The following is a 14,867-nucleotide window of genomic DNA, read 5'->3' on the forward strand; positions in this document are numbered from 1 at the left end:
GGCGCTCTCCTTCCCGCAGTTCGGGGTCAGGGGGGCCGCGGGCCCCTCTCCCGGCGGCGAGCGGGGTCCCGGGACGGGGTTCGCGGCGGGGGGTGCGGGCAGGCGGCTCGGTGCGGGACGTTCGTTCGAAACTTGCGGGAGCGGCCCGGACGGAGAGCAGGCTGCTGGCGTGTTCTCAGGGGACGAACAACCCCCGAAGCGACCACCCGAAATTGGCGGTGCCGCCGCGGTGCCCGTGCGTGCGGAGCGCGGGGCGGCAGGCGGAACAGCACGCAGCCGGCTCTACCTGGCAGCCGCCTCTGTTCTGAAGCAGCCGTGTCTGTTCGTGCACTCTGTTCCAGAGAGGAACGCAGAAGTTCTCCTTCCGAAGAGGATTTCTCCCTGTCTTTTCCTCCCTGCGTAAAAGCCCCTGTCCCAAACTCGCTCGGGCCGGTGGGAATCTTTCCGCTGACCCCCGCAGGCATCGCTCCGTTGGGTCGGTGGGCTTGGGTCAGGCCCTTGGAAATTTTGTTACAGATGTGGGACTGCGAAGTTGCACGGGGTGTCTGTATACCCACGTTCTTTTTTTTGGGGGGGAAGAAAAAGTCAGAGACAAAATTTTAGAGATTTTGACAGGTTTATTTTTTTTTTTTCTGTGCTAGGTAATTTAAAACCATTAAGGAAAAACATTACTGCTAGTAATATTACTCTGAAGAAAATATGATTAATTATTAAACCGGTTTCTCTAATGCTACACTAAACCCTTTTGAGTGAGATATAGATTTTAGTGTTCAAATTAGTATTTAATTTAAGGTTTTTCCTGACTGTAATAATTTGTCCATATTAAATATAGATATTGAAAAGACCCCTGTTTTACAGTAATTTGCTATTTTAATGGAGTTCTTACAAAACGGTAGTGTTCTGTAACATTTTTGTATACTTAAATCATTCACTTAACTACTCGGTATTACTAGATTACTGAACGGTTGAGGGAAAGGAAAGAGTGTTTCAAATGGAGCATTTCTAAAACAGACGTAGTAACCTTCATGCCAACTGATAGGTCACATAGTGACGTGCAAAAGATACGTAATTCAACATTCTAATTTGTTTTGTTAATATATAGCACCTGAAATATACATCTTCGTGTGAGGCCTGGTTGGTGTAGGCTTGAAGATTTAACAGTAACCTTACCAGGACGCTTAAGCAGAATCAGTTGTATAAATATTTGGGTGTTTCTTTGTTTTTGGTTTAACTTCAGTGATTCTCAGGTTTTGTCACAAGCACTTTGCCACAGCGAAATGTTTATAACATGTGAGAGAGGAAAAAACCAATGTTTTGTAGCTTTCTGTTAGGTGAAGATTTGTGTAATATTACCAAACAGTCTATAGGAAACAACCAAATTAGAGTTTTTTGAGTGTGAGGAAAAGTAAAAGAAGCATATCAAGTTCAGGATATTTTAATTAGTGAATACATGGTACTATTTTAAAGCCGCACTAGGGTTTGTATAACAGTCAGGTGTTGAGTTTCATAGGTTTTTGAAGTGACTTTTCTTTTTGGTAATCATCTGTTGCTTACACATTTTTTAAATGCTTTCTGCAATAGAATGCATCAAAACTAACATTTTAAGATTACAGGTGTCTTTGCTTAGAAACATTCGTGTCAGACTCCAGTATATTTTTAGAAAAGTTCTTGTTGGACTTAAATGTATTTAAAAAAATTACCGTAGCATAAGCTTTTTTTTTCTTTTTTCCTCCCCCCGGACTGATGTACATGAGCTAGGATAAGCTTTTTGTATTCTGAGGAATATACCTGATTCAGCATTGCGTGCACAGGAGTTATTCAAGGCTAGTGGGCTGAAAACAATAGAAAACTTCTGAGATGTGATCCGTGTTGTGGCAGTGTTTTGCTATGTGTCATTGAAAATGTCACTTAACCTCCTTGTTTTTCATCGTCAAAATGTGAGGGCTGATATTTGTCTATCTTTCTGATAGGGTGATTAATTAATATTTCTTGAACACAGAGTACTCTTTTGTTCCATTTCTATTTTTACCAGGTTTATTTTGGAGAAATTAAATTCTGATGGTGGCTGAAAAAGGATGGTTCATGGGAGTCATCATGTTTTTAATTTGTGAGTCAGATCATGAAGAGGTCACTTGCTCGTAGGAATTGAAAATTATTTAGGACATAGGTCACTGAGAAGTACCCATGGAATGATTTTGACTGGAGAAAACTGCAAATCACGGTCAAACTGAAAAGTGCTATCAACTTTGTTGCAAAATAATAATTTTTGGTACACTTGAACTGATTACTCTTCTTAAATTTTCTGATAGCTAGTGGGTCTAGAAGTAATGCAAATTATCTTTTTTTTTTTCGCAGACACTGTAGCATACCTCTCAATTAATCCTTGTTAGAAGAAATACTTGTCATTTAGAGTCCCGTTCCCTGTCCTGTTTTGACTTGAGATCTTTCTTGATTGTATGTGTAAATCAGTGGCACCCGAAAAACCGAATTAAAAAGACGAAATTATAGAAAAGGTTAGCTGTAATAAGCTAACATCTTAAATTGAAGTTCATGTTGAAATTCCAATTACATAGTTCATCGGACTTCTTCGGAGGTTTTCTTCCATGTTTGCTGCCTCGCAGAATGAGCGTACTTACCTTATTGTAATCATTTCCAAGGGCAGTTTTAAACTTAAATTTTGAAACTCCTGGATTGGCATAAAAACAAGGAACAGTCCCACAAGTGTGATTTAGTGCTGATCGTCTTTTTTTCTCTCCTGTCTGAGGCTCTCAGTAGTTTAAACACACTTAGTACTTTTTAAAATCTTCCAAGGTGTTTATTGCAAATTATAAACGCCATCTATCCTTTGATGCAAGATTTGCATCTGTTTTGACTTTTCTGCCTGCCCCCCCCCCCCATTTCTGCTGGGTTTGCGGTTTTAAAGGCAAGACCATGTTTTATGTCAGAAAGCTGGATTTGAAAGTGCCAGCAGTAGCTCGCCTGTGCTGTCATCACTGAAGTAGCTGAAAATAATCTCTTTAATGAACAGTTGCTGCGATGTTTACTGGTTCACCAAATTCTGGTTTGGGATGGTGTTAGAGAGTGAAATTTGAACTCTGAAGAGCGAGTTACAAGTGGAATTGTGTTTAATACCACCATTTCAGTTCCTATTCTAAGGAAAATGAAATTAAAATGTTAAGCACATTGTATTATGCTATTAACTTATCCTAAGTTAAGAATAAGCAATAAGAACATTGTAGGCTTAACTTTTTATCCGTTTAGTTAGTTATTTCTTCTTCTTGCTAATAGTGATCACACCTCTGTAGCTGGAAAGGGTTGTTTCTCTGCAGTTTGTTTCTAATTTCAATACGTGCATTAGTCAGGCTGGCTGCTGAGGGCAGAGCCGATCCCCTGGGATGCTGTGAGCTGCACGCTCAATGTGCCCCACGTGCGGATGTCTCTTCCCCACGGTGGCAGAGGGCTTTGCTGTGGCTGTAGGTAATGTGGGTGACTTTCTTATTGATCAGGCTGTGAGAGGCAACATCAGGCGGGTAGGTTTAAGGGACAGGCAGCACCTTCATTCAGCATGCAGAAGGGATATTTTCTGCCCTGTCGCCCCCTTCGCGCCCTTCGGCTGCTGTGTGATGGCCCTTCTGGGGTGGAAGGAGTGACTGCGGATCTCTATCATAAACCCCAAGCCCTCTTTGGGGTTCACAGGATGGCTTTGACTTACCTGGGGAGCTTACTTGTTTGCCAAGAGACTTTGATCTTCTCCTGCCTTCCTGTGGGCAGCGGGTATTGAAAGCAAGTGGTCAGGTGTCTCTGTTTTGAGAAGTTTCCTGTCTGCTGGTGGTTTCAGTGTCCACAGAAAAGCTGCAGATCCTTTACGTGGTGAGCTGGTCCTCTGGACCTCTGCTGTGCATCAGACCATGGCCGCAAATTGCATCAAATTAAGTATTTCTGTAAATAGCTAATCTCAGTCCTGTTTCAGCTAGTTTGCCTCCAGGATGTTGTGGGGACGACCAAGATTCCGGCAGACCTGTGCCAACCTTTTCCCTAAGGGAGATACTCTTTGCTGTTGGGCCCAAAACTGGAAATTCATTTGAAGACTGGCATTTTGAGGCCAGGTAGTGTATCCTTATATATAACGAAGAGGTTGTTGGGTCTTTCTAAGCACATTATTTCTTTGGATAAGTATTTACATTTTTTATGGAAAATTTCGTATACCTTTTAAGATGGATGTTTTCTTGAAAGAAGATACACAGTCCTACTAGAGCAATTTAATTTTTCTCTTGCAATGTGTTGTGTATTTTGCAACTTTGGTCAGAATTTCTGACTGAGTTATTCAATTATCCATCTTCCTTATTTCAACCCAGACCAACAAGATATGTATTTCGAAAATATTGATTACATATTTTATGTAATTTGAAAAATTAAGTTTTTGACACATTTATGTATTAAAACATGATGAACTTGGTGGATATTACCACTATGATTTTCATGATCTGTCCTTTGAGGGAAGCAAGGAGAATGACAGTACAAGCTTATCATATTGCACTGATTGTCTAACAGGACCAAACTGGATAATTCAGTCTGCAAACTAAGGAACTTGTGTTCAGAGAAACAGTCTCAGAATTGTGAAGTTATTTCAAGCATAATACTGTGCTAAGGATCTATCAGATGTTGATTTTTAATTTGCCAGGGAACACCAAAGAAAATTTAAAAGAGGTGAATATCCCTAAACACCATTTAAACTTTGCAATTCCGTCAGCACTAAGTCTTCTTGTAAAAAAGTTACTCTCCATTAAGTTGTTGAGTTCTTCTTTTAGTAACATTACTGATGTTGAGGAGGCACATTGTTCTGGAATTGTAACCCACCTAGTAAAACAAGCAGTGGGTAATACCTGTGTAGTAAAACCTGTAGTTGGCATTTAACTGCTTGGAGATGAGATCAAAAACCGTGAAGTTTTACCACGTGCAAATAAAGTAGAGGAAATTTTAAGATTTAGTGATGGGAAGCCACCCTCTTGGAAAAGAGAGGGACAACACACAAACAGTGGGGAGTTGGGGAGTGCTGTGGGAAGAGGTCAGGGGAAAGGTGCCTGGGCAGGAGGCAGTGCTTCCGGGAGGTGAGCAGCCTCGCGGAGAACAGGGACTCGCGTTCGCAGGAGAAAGAGCAGAGTGATTTTCATCTGGTGCCCAATATGCGAAATAATTTTTTTTCTCTTCATTTCATCTGTGGAAAGAAATAATGATCTTTTTGCATGCCAGCATTAGGCAAGGGGTCAGGTGCGGATCTGGAAGGCACAGGGGTTACGCCAGTTTACGCTGGTCACAATTGAGGCCGTAGAATGCTGTAAGCTGCTTTTTAAATATTAGATCTAGTTAATTCCAATGTGTGTCTTTGGAAACTTTTTTATTAGTTGTTGCACTGAAAGTTGATTTTTAATTACTGCAAATCAAAGTATCACTTTCTTTGTGTGGCAGAGGAGGGACAGAGCTCTTTTGAAGATAAAGGGGAAGAAAAGTGTGTCGAAAACAGAGGCTAGTATCTTTTAGAGTCTAAAACACAGTAATTGAAATATTTATGATTCAAGGCACTCCTGTGTGAGAGAACACAGACAGGATTGTGGTTTCATTACAGTACTTACAGTATTCTCATGACCTAAAAATGAAAACACAAAAACCTAATGCAGTCAGGTGTGCACAGACTGCAGAGATACGTGTAGCTGGTGAACTGGTATGCTTTTCGCTCGTGTCAACATGTTTTCATCTTTGTTGAAGAACATATTCAGTAAATTCAGTAAGGAATAAATGATTATCATTTGTACAGCACAGTGAATGTAAGAGGAAGGGTGCTGAGGACTCCTTGATATGCGGTAAAAATTGTTCTTCATTGAAAATCAATTAATGGAATATATGGGTGCTAAAACTGTAAAAATATTGGGGTGATACTTAACTAAAGATCATGAAATGCCTTCACGCAGAAATTCATTCAGACATTTGTTACCAGTCTTGAATACATTTAAATTATTTTTAATGTTGTGGTGATGCCTGTAAATTGTTCTCGGTACGCAATAACTGTCAGCGTACATTGAAGAATACATATGGTCAGTAATTCAACAGATAACTATATTGAATATACGGAAGAAGTTTCACATGGTGTCATAAATCCTTGCACATCCTTTTGCTGAAGAAAAGGAATTCAGCATTTTGTGACAGAAACTTTAACATATGTGAATTTTAATTCTATTTTAAGTGACTGACATCTTGGAAAAGAGTTAAAGGTGTGTTAAGTGTTGGGTATTGTGGCCAATCTGTTCTTGAGCCTCTGCTTATTATTGACCATGAAAGGGCATGAGGTATAGCCGAGCAACCAGAAATTTATATCTTGTGAACGGTGATATGGCAACAATTTAAAAATGTTAGCTGAGGGTTTTTTGGTTCGTTTTTTTTTGTTTTGTATCTGGGAGCCAGATTATGCTTTCAAGTCACAGACAAGTCAGGAGTATGGTAAAACTGCCAAAATATTTGTGCATCGCTGTGGGACACTGCTAGGTGGGGAGGTTGACAATTGCTAAATGTTTCTCCTGCAGAGCTGCGCAAATTTGGGAGCGGCGTGTGCTGGTGCCCATGTCTGCACGTGTGGCTGTGCAGCAGTGCGGGGCTCCTGTGTCCATCCACAGCTTTCCGGGAAGGAGGCCGCGGCCTTCAGAAGGAAAATGATTTACTGCAACTCAGGTTATGGGACAGAAAACATCCTAAAGAAGAGTGCAGTCAGCAAAGGCAAAAACGTTCAGTCGTTTGCTAAAACAGCGAATGCTTTCAAGAATGGGAATCTCTTGGGCAGGAACTGACTGTGCTGGAGGGTGAGTTTTACAATGTTAAAAAGGTATTTGATGGGTAGTGATGGGAAAACCTGCCCTTCCAAAGTCTTCCCTGAAAAAATGAGGGAAGGATGCTTCCAGATCAGGTTTGCATTTGTTTCCAGACTAAGCATGGATTGCGGCACTGGGGTCTTGCCGTGCCCCAGCTGCTGGTTGTCCGCTGAGGTGGCTGTGGGGTCCAGCAAATGGATTGGCGATGGGATCTGCAGTGGCGAGTGATGGAGGGGCTTGATCCGCTGTCGACAGCCTGCTGCCTGGCAGGGCCCCCTGCTCAGGCCAAGCTGCCCAGCTCCTGTAGCATGCAGGTGCCCTTCTTGCAGCTTGACTCGTCTCAGGGGTCAGGAGGGGACATGCATGAGAGGATGGTGACATACTTGTGTTGAAAAATCTTTCCCAAGACCTTCAGCCCTGGTCCCAAATTTTCTGAGGTTGATGTGAAGGCTCCCTGTTTCAGCTTAGGCATTGACGTTGATGTCTTGGATGTGCTTGTATGTTCCTGTGTAAAACAGGTTGAGAAATTACCAGCTACTTAGCTGCTCTTCAGAGCCACTTAGACTGAGACAGGTGATGGACCACTTGCATCTATTTACGCCAAATCCATGTGTTTTCAGTTTTTCTTTCAATACAGGTTCTTGTGCCAACTGTTCATAGGCTCTGAGCAAGTCACCAGTAAGATGAAAAACCTGTATTCAAAGTGGCTTCTTCATAATATTTGAATACTTTCAAGGGTTCACTTCCATTTATTCAGTAAATGATTCTTAAAAAGACAGCAGTCAGGTACATCATTGGTGAGGATACAAAGACATAGGAGGAAGACATTCCTTAAAAGATGAACAGAAATACTTGTTTACAGCAGTGGTGTCCAGCCTAATCAGCCAGGCATGACAGCCGAGCATGACATACCTTGTGCTGTGGCTGTAGGGTGCAGTGTGCCGCATGGTCAGTGCTAATACGCATCTGCAGCAAGTCTGGCACTTTGCTTTATACGCAAAGTATGAACACCGGTAATTCGCTACGTATGCCTCTGGAAAGAGTATGGCTGTAGGTTGGACCTTGCTCTCTCTTCTTGAGACTCTTCCTGCCCTTTGTTATTTGGTTGTCGCATAAGAGAAGAGTTACTGGAAAGTCTGGGAAAGGTGGCAAGTGGAGCAAACTACGTGATGCTTAACTGGTCCTCCTGAGTTGCAGGCTGGGTATTTGCATTTTAAATCGGTGTGTGACTCAGTAGAAGAATACATTTATATCATTTAGTTATGTGTAAAAACGGAAGCTACTGTCCTGAACTTAACTAAAGTGTTGTTTTAACCTATGTTTCAGTACCTGTCTTCAGTAACTAGAATTAAATTTTAAACTTAAAACTATTAGCCTTATTATATGTAGATGATTGTTCATTTTGTGAATCAATAGTGCTTATATCCAAACCTCTAATTATACTTAGGTATCATCTAAATATTGTTTTATAAACACTCTTCTATACCAAATGACTGCCATTTGGTCTTTGCTGTTGCCACCAGATTGCTATCAGTACTGGGAGGACACCATTTTTTCAAGTCACTGTTAGACGTGCAATTTTGCTCCAAATTCACTTACCAACGAAATATCCTTTAGCTGAATTTCTCTTAATCTAAGTCACAGGAGAGTGGGAGCAGAATGTGACCACAGACTATTAAAAATATCTTTCTCATTGTCACCTGCAGTATTACCATAATTGGAACTAAGGAGTCTGCAGTTGCACAATATTTATGTTGCAATCCAAACTGACACAGCCTGGAACGCTTTGGTAGCAAAACAAGACACAGACCTGAGCCTCGCACCGCACACTTGGGAGGGAGAGAGCTGCTCCCCTTGGAGACCTCCTCCCGTGGGGACGTCCCCTGGGTCCCCCTGCTTCGCTGTGAGCCAGGGGTCTTTCCTGCAGGCGAGGTGAGTGCTCAGAGCCTGGCTGCCAAGAGCAGTGGCTGGGGTATGCAGAGGTGACGCTTCGGGTCAGGCTGCGAGGACAGCTGCTTTGCTAGGCTGGGGAGCTGTGGGAAAACACTGCTCCTTCTTGGAGGTCTTCTGACTGGGATAGGCTCTGGTTTTGTTTCTTTTTACTCCTGATGCCTAGGGGGTCTCTTTGTCAGGAGGTGTTGTTTGGAAGAAACACTTTTAATGCATTTATTTTCCTCTGACGGATGGAAATAGTGAGTCATCATCCAGTGTCACCTTTACTGTTGAGATCACTGTAGGCACAGCGAAAGTAATGTTTCGACGTGCTGCTGCCCTGGTAGGCTCCGCAACAGCTGATGAACTTGATCTATTACTCCTGGCCTTCACTGGCAAAGACTGTATGGTATATTTGCCCATGACTGACATGCTTGGATCTATGGCCATGAGATATCTGGTCAACTCTTTGAGCCTTTACCTTTAGCATTAGCTTTAACCCCTCAGGGCTGAGCTGCTTGCAGCATTTAAAACATGGCAAGGGATTTTATAGCAGAGATTTGACTCAGCAAGACTTGTGCTAACTCTTGCTGAAGATATGAAATGCAATTTGTAGTTTATAATTGCTGCCTAATGTGATCTTGGACCCTTACTTAAAATCCATTTAACTGATACTGTACTTTCTTTATAAGGTTATTATTGGGAGCTAACCTTTTCTTGTGTTGTGGTTAAATGTACAATGTAATAAGGGTGTTTTTTAATGTGTTTAAGAGTTGGAAGATGTGTTAGAGGTAACCTTTATGCAGAGAGTTTTATATAGTTGTAGTAAGGAGAGCGATATTAAAATCCTGAACATTCGTAGCATCTGAATGTAATTTGTTCTCATTGTGTTTTGTGTGTGTCTGCTAGCGGAAGATGGTACAGTATATTGAGAAAATCTGTTTTGTTCTCCAATATCTTTCTTACCGGTAATTATTAGCCTAGCGCAAATTACTGTCTCCACAAAGTTTTTGTACTTTGATGAATACAAAAATACAAAAAGCGTATCGGATAGAATAGATAAACCACAGTTCTTTCTTTACATTGCAAGGACAGCCACCTAAACCCAGGGTTTTAGGCACAAAAATTGAAAGCCTCCCAGAAATCTTTACCATGAGCCGTACCTGTTGGAGGCCTCCAGGGATCACTAGTTTGTAACAGATTTAAAGATTAATTTTTCTCAGTGAAAAATGTTGATACTTTTGCTTATATCTATAGATATTAGTTTGCTTGTCTTATAGGAGTGCAGGTTTGCTTAGAGTTGTAAGTTGAAGTTAAGTATTTCTGCTCCCTTTTTTTTTTTAACCAGATACCTAAGTATATGTGTAGAAGTTGGTGTACATGGAAAGGATTTCAGAACTTGCCTCCCTGCACCCTTCTTGAAACTGCTCTAAACAGTGTTGAGGGAAGTGGAGTTTCGTACCAGAAAAGGGGTCCGGGAAAAAAAACCCAGCAGTCTGCTTGAGCAGAGAAAGATGAGATGAGTGTCATAAGTGTGGACAGCCTTTGTTGAGATTAATGTTTTCTTTTCCCCCTGTTAGTGTAGAAATCTCTTTTGCCACTCTTCAGCCTTTTTTTTTTTCTTCTTTTTTGCTTTTTTTTCCCCCACTTTTTCATTTCCCTTCCCTTTTACCTTAAGGGGGCGCATTGTGGGTTGGAGAGGGGGAGCAGGTTTTGCATGTCAGCCTGTAGGCCTGTAACTGAAAAATACTTGTTTTTCTTGCGCTCGATAAACAGTTGTCAGGGGTGAGCGCAGCAGTAGGATGTAGTGGGCAAGAATGGCCTTAAGAGAAACAAACATTTTTTATCTTAAGTAGGTGGGGAAGGGGGCAGCAGTCACAGCTCATGAGGTTGAAATGAACTGTTTTTAACATTGTGAAGAATGATGATGATGTAGACAAAGTGCCATCCTGAAATTTATAAGCATAATTCTTGGCTCAGATGTAGACTTCTTGTGGAACTTTATGATAGAGTTGCTTAAGCTCAGTGCAGTAAAGATAAATTCATTAATGATTATGAGGTGTTGATATAATTAAATAGAGAATGCCAGTAAATTTCTTTCTGAAGCTCAATGACTGTAAACTCTGTTCTTCTAATTTAATCTGTCTACCACTTCCCATTCACTTGCTGAAAGGCTTTGGAGACTGAGAAACTAGCCTTACTTCAGGCACGCTAGCTGCAGGAACTAAGTTAGGTTCTTGGGTGAGGACTGGAAGTGCTTCCTCAATGTAGGTTGAGACTGTATGGACAAAGGAGAGCAGAAACAAGTTCTCACGTTGCCTATCATGTTCAGAGATTATTAAGTTTCTCACTTAAGTGCCTGGATTCTGTGCTGGTTTCTGATAGCCCTGACACTTACACAGAAGAAAAATTAAGAAGCTAATGACCTGATGAATGAGATACTGTCCAAATGAGAAAACTTAGCTAAGCCCATTTCTTTTGGTGGTGTTGCAGTATTGTTCACATCTGGCTTTTTGGCTGATCTATACGAATGTTATCATCCTCTCAGTAGACAGTGCATTTTCCTTTTGATTTATTTAAATGTGTGCAGAAGTTATTTCTGAGAGAAATTAGATACCTCTGAAATTAGCTGTTCATACAAAGCTGTAGTTTGACTGCATGAGGAGAGCATCCACTTTACACTTTTAACTGAGTTTTTAAGAACAGAAATGTGTGGGAAAATACATTCTTTAGGAAAGTGTCAGTGTTTTTTCTTGGTAGGTTGTTTCTTTGTGCAGTGCATTCATGTAATGCACTGTTTTCTGTTAATTTGCGTAATACTGTAGCAAAGTATGACTGCAATGTAACCCCTTAAGCTCTAATATGGACTTGAATCATGATGGAGGTGGAAAAGAAATACAATAGCGCAGTAGGACCGGGCAGAGGTGTTGGATTCAGTCTCCCTCTCTCTCTGGTGTTTCACACACGTTACCTGGGGACTTGAATGTGCTGTGGCAGAGATGTCCTGAGGAAGGACCAGAGCCTCTCTCTCTCCTGTGTACCAGTACACGGTTACCAGTGAGCTCCATTGTCAGGCTTCTAATGGACGTTTCATGCGCTTCCCTTGCCATGGCCCAGCCTCACTGGAGGAGCAGCCAAGAGCCTCCTCCCTGGTCTCCCCAGCAGGCTGGTAGTTAGGGGACTCTCTTGGGTAAGTACATGAAGGGTTTCCCTCTTCTCAGACTCAGATACTCACCAGCCCAGGCTGGATTACTTCTCAGCATGACAAGGAACCTTTGTTTCACCAGTGACCACAACTTGCAGCCTGGGCTCGGAGACAGTCTGGTTTACTCCTTTAACTGAGACGTACAGGCCTTCAGATGGCGGTGGACCACAAGGCTAGGATGAAGGCTTCTGTGCCTGCATGTAAGACTGTGACTGCTGGTGCCTCATCTGCAACAGCATTTGCCATGCATTTCTTCATTTCAACCAGGGCATCCCAGCTCAGTAAGATTATTGGGAAATAAGGAGTGTGACTAGAAAAGGCAGGTGAAAAGCTAGTGAAGAATCAGCTTACAAAGGTAAACTTCAGCATTTCTTTTGGCCAAGCCATTTGACATAGATTTCAAAAGCCTAGTAGATAAGTTGAAGGGACATCAAGCCAACAGGATGGAACAGCTTCTCTGGGCTTTACTGTAAATTAATGCTTGGTCTTCCTCCTTGTGCTGCATCAAAGTTAGTGTACTGAGTAAGCCTCTTTCTCCTCTTGTGTTGCTGTTCCAGATTTTATTTCAAGTTGAAAGTGTATCCAGTAAAAGAAAACAGAATAAAAAAAAGGAGTGGTGATACTGATTTGGAAAACGATTTGTGTTGAATTAGCCCTCAAATCTTCCATTTGCTTCAATTATAGAAAAAATGGGAATGGTTTCCTTAAAAACCTGCTGTAAGAGACCCGTCTTTTGGATGTTTCCTACAGAGTATCTACAGGCTTAATGTGAGTGTGGTGTTTGGAAGGTGAAGTTCAGCAATTATTGCTGAAGTGATTGTTGCAAAGCCTTCTGTGCATTTTGAGTACAGCGATAGTAGTTTGTACTGTTCAGTTTACCACAGAAGCTTTGAGAGAAAGTGAATTAGCTAGTATGTAAGTGTTCATGATTCATCCCGGAATTTTCTAATGCTTGAAAATAAATTCTTTAAGTTAAATTTACTTCACTTGTGTGTGCGTCTTGTAATAAGTCCTATGTAAAACAGGTAAAAATTGTATCCAGACTGCTTCCATCTCTACCATCCATTTTCCACAAAACATGTTTTTTTGTACTTTTTGATTGCTGCATGGCAAATTTGCATTACATGCAGCAGATACTTTCAGTAAACGTCACAAAAGTAAAAAAATACCCCAAACAAAACCCAACTGTTAGCCGTACTGCAGATCAACATGTTCTAAAATGTACCTTTAACTTCACCAGTTTGATTATTGCAATATAATAAAGGCATTTCTTCTTCCACAGCTGTAAACTTAAGGCCTACATTTTTGTTGTTGGTGGGAAGAAGTTAAAAAAAATTCTGTCAGCATGAGTGTATATATATAGCAAGTAACTACATAAGCAGTGTTTCTGTCTTTGGGTTGCAATTTTAGCAGTTTGAATTTTCTTAAAATTCAGTATACTTGAAACAAAAAAAGCTGTTTCTGTGACCATTTGCAAAATATTAATTTGCTTTAAGCCCTGTTGTTGATCTAGAGCTTTTGCTCATTTAAGGTTGATCAATTGCTTTTGCCACTTTTGTTTGCAGTTCAGTGTAATCTCATGCAGACTATTGTATGTTTTTTTCGCTTAATTTTCTGTTGATTGTTGTATGTTTGTATGGGATGTTAAATTTGACCACTAATAATTTAAGTATTTAGATAAATAAATAAGATTTGAAAGAATAACAAATGACAGCAAACTGAAACAAATACCAAGCAGTGCAAATTTATTTCATGAAGCATAATTTCTGCATCTGCTGTAGAGTCCATTGTGGAAGCTCTTGCTTTTATGCGATTTTATTTATTTAGAAAGAGAAAAAGATCATCCTGTTTTCATTCAAGTATCTTTTTATTTAAGGCAGATTTAATAGAAACAAAAGTAATAGGCCTATCTCTTACACTAAATATTGTTAAAATGCGTGTGCCTTCCCTGGTGATTACTATTCATTAAGGCTTAGTACTCTTTCTTTAAAGGACATAACTCTCTGTTATCTTACCTGTAAAATGGATAGACGAATGTTGTCACTAAAGTCACTTCATACAAAATGTAAAATACGATTCGGATACGTAGTCTAGGAGACCTGTGGCCCATCTGCTCTACTGCATTGCCTTTCAGAAAACACACACCGTGCTGAACACTTGGGTAAGTCGTGTTGATACAGTGTGACCCTCACTACAAAGGGTTCGTGTCTTGGTGGTAATTGACTTGGTTAACTTGGCCCAAGTAGGAGTCCGTGGTTTCCAGGTGTGGGGTGGAACCCAGTCATTGCAGATGATGCAAAGGAAGATGCTGTTACTGTTTGTCTTTGGAGGTGTTTCACTATCTGCTGCTCTTAGAAAGTAGAAACTAGGAATCCTGGTGCCTCACATTACTCTGCTGTCTCACAAACCATTGTGTAGTTGACAAAAAAGCTGTGTTGTCACTGTGTACGGATTTGTCTATGTAAAGGAAAATACATACCAAACCTCCTGGGGTTGACAGTATACTAAATTTCACATACAGACGTAATGAGCAGACAGGAGAGTTCTGAAACCTTAAGGAGGGCCAGATTGAAGAATATGTTCAAATTAAAGAAAATAAAAAAAATAAACAAGATAAAAGAAATATAATCCTGCTGATAATGAATGGATGAAGAGGAGGGGGGAGCTTCCATTCTCTGTTTTTTAAGGAGACCAGTTAATGGTTTTTGAACTTCTGGGATTACGATGCATTTTATTTGCTATGGAACTGTCAAAAAATACAAAGGTTATATCTATGCAGACAGCTTTACCTGCTTCTAGCTCTCCAAAGTGCTTTAACTCATTTCACATTCAGCTATAAAAATACAGGTCTTGGAAAAACCAGAGTATTAGTG

The 14,867-nt window shown here is 40.8% G+C and overlaps 1 protein-coding gene across 4 annotated transcripts in view; it reads left to right on the top strand.

Annotated features, from left to right (window-relative positions):
• FOXP2 (forkhead box P2) overlaps positions 1 to 14,867 on the top strand; it is a 442,003-nt gene that overhangs the window by 1,258 nt on the left and 425,878 nt on the right. The gene's annotated exons all lie outside the window — the stretch shown is intronic.

This window comes from Opisthocomus hoazin, chromosome 8 (genome assembly GCF_030867145.1).
Source record: "Opisthocomus hoazin isolate bOpiHoa1 chromosome 8, bOpiHoa1.hap1, whole genome shotgun sequence".
In the NCBI taxonomy this organism is placed as follows: Eukaryota; Metazoa; Chordata; class Aves; order Opisthocomiformes; family Opisthocomidae; genus Opisthocomus; species Opisthocomus hoazin.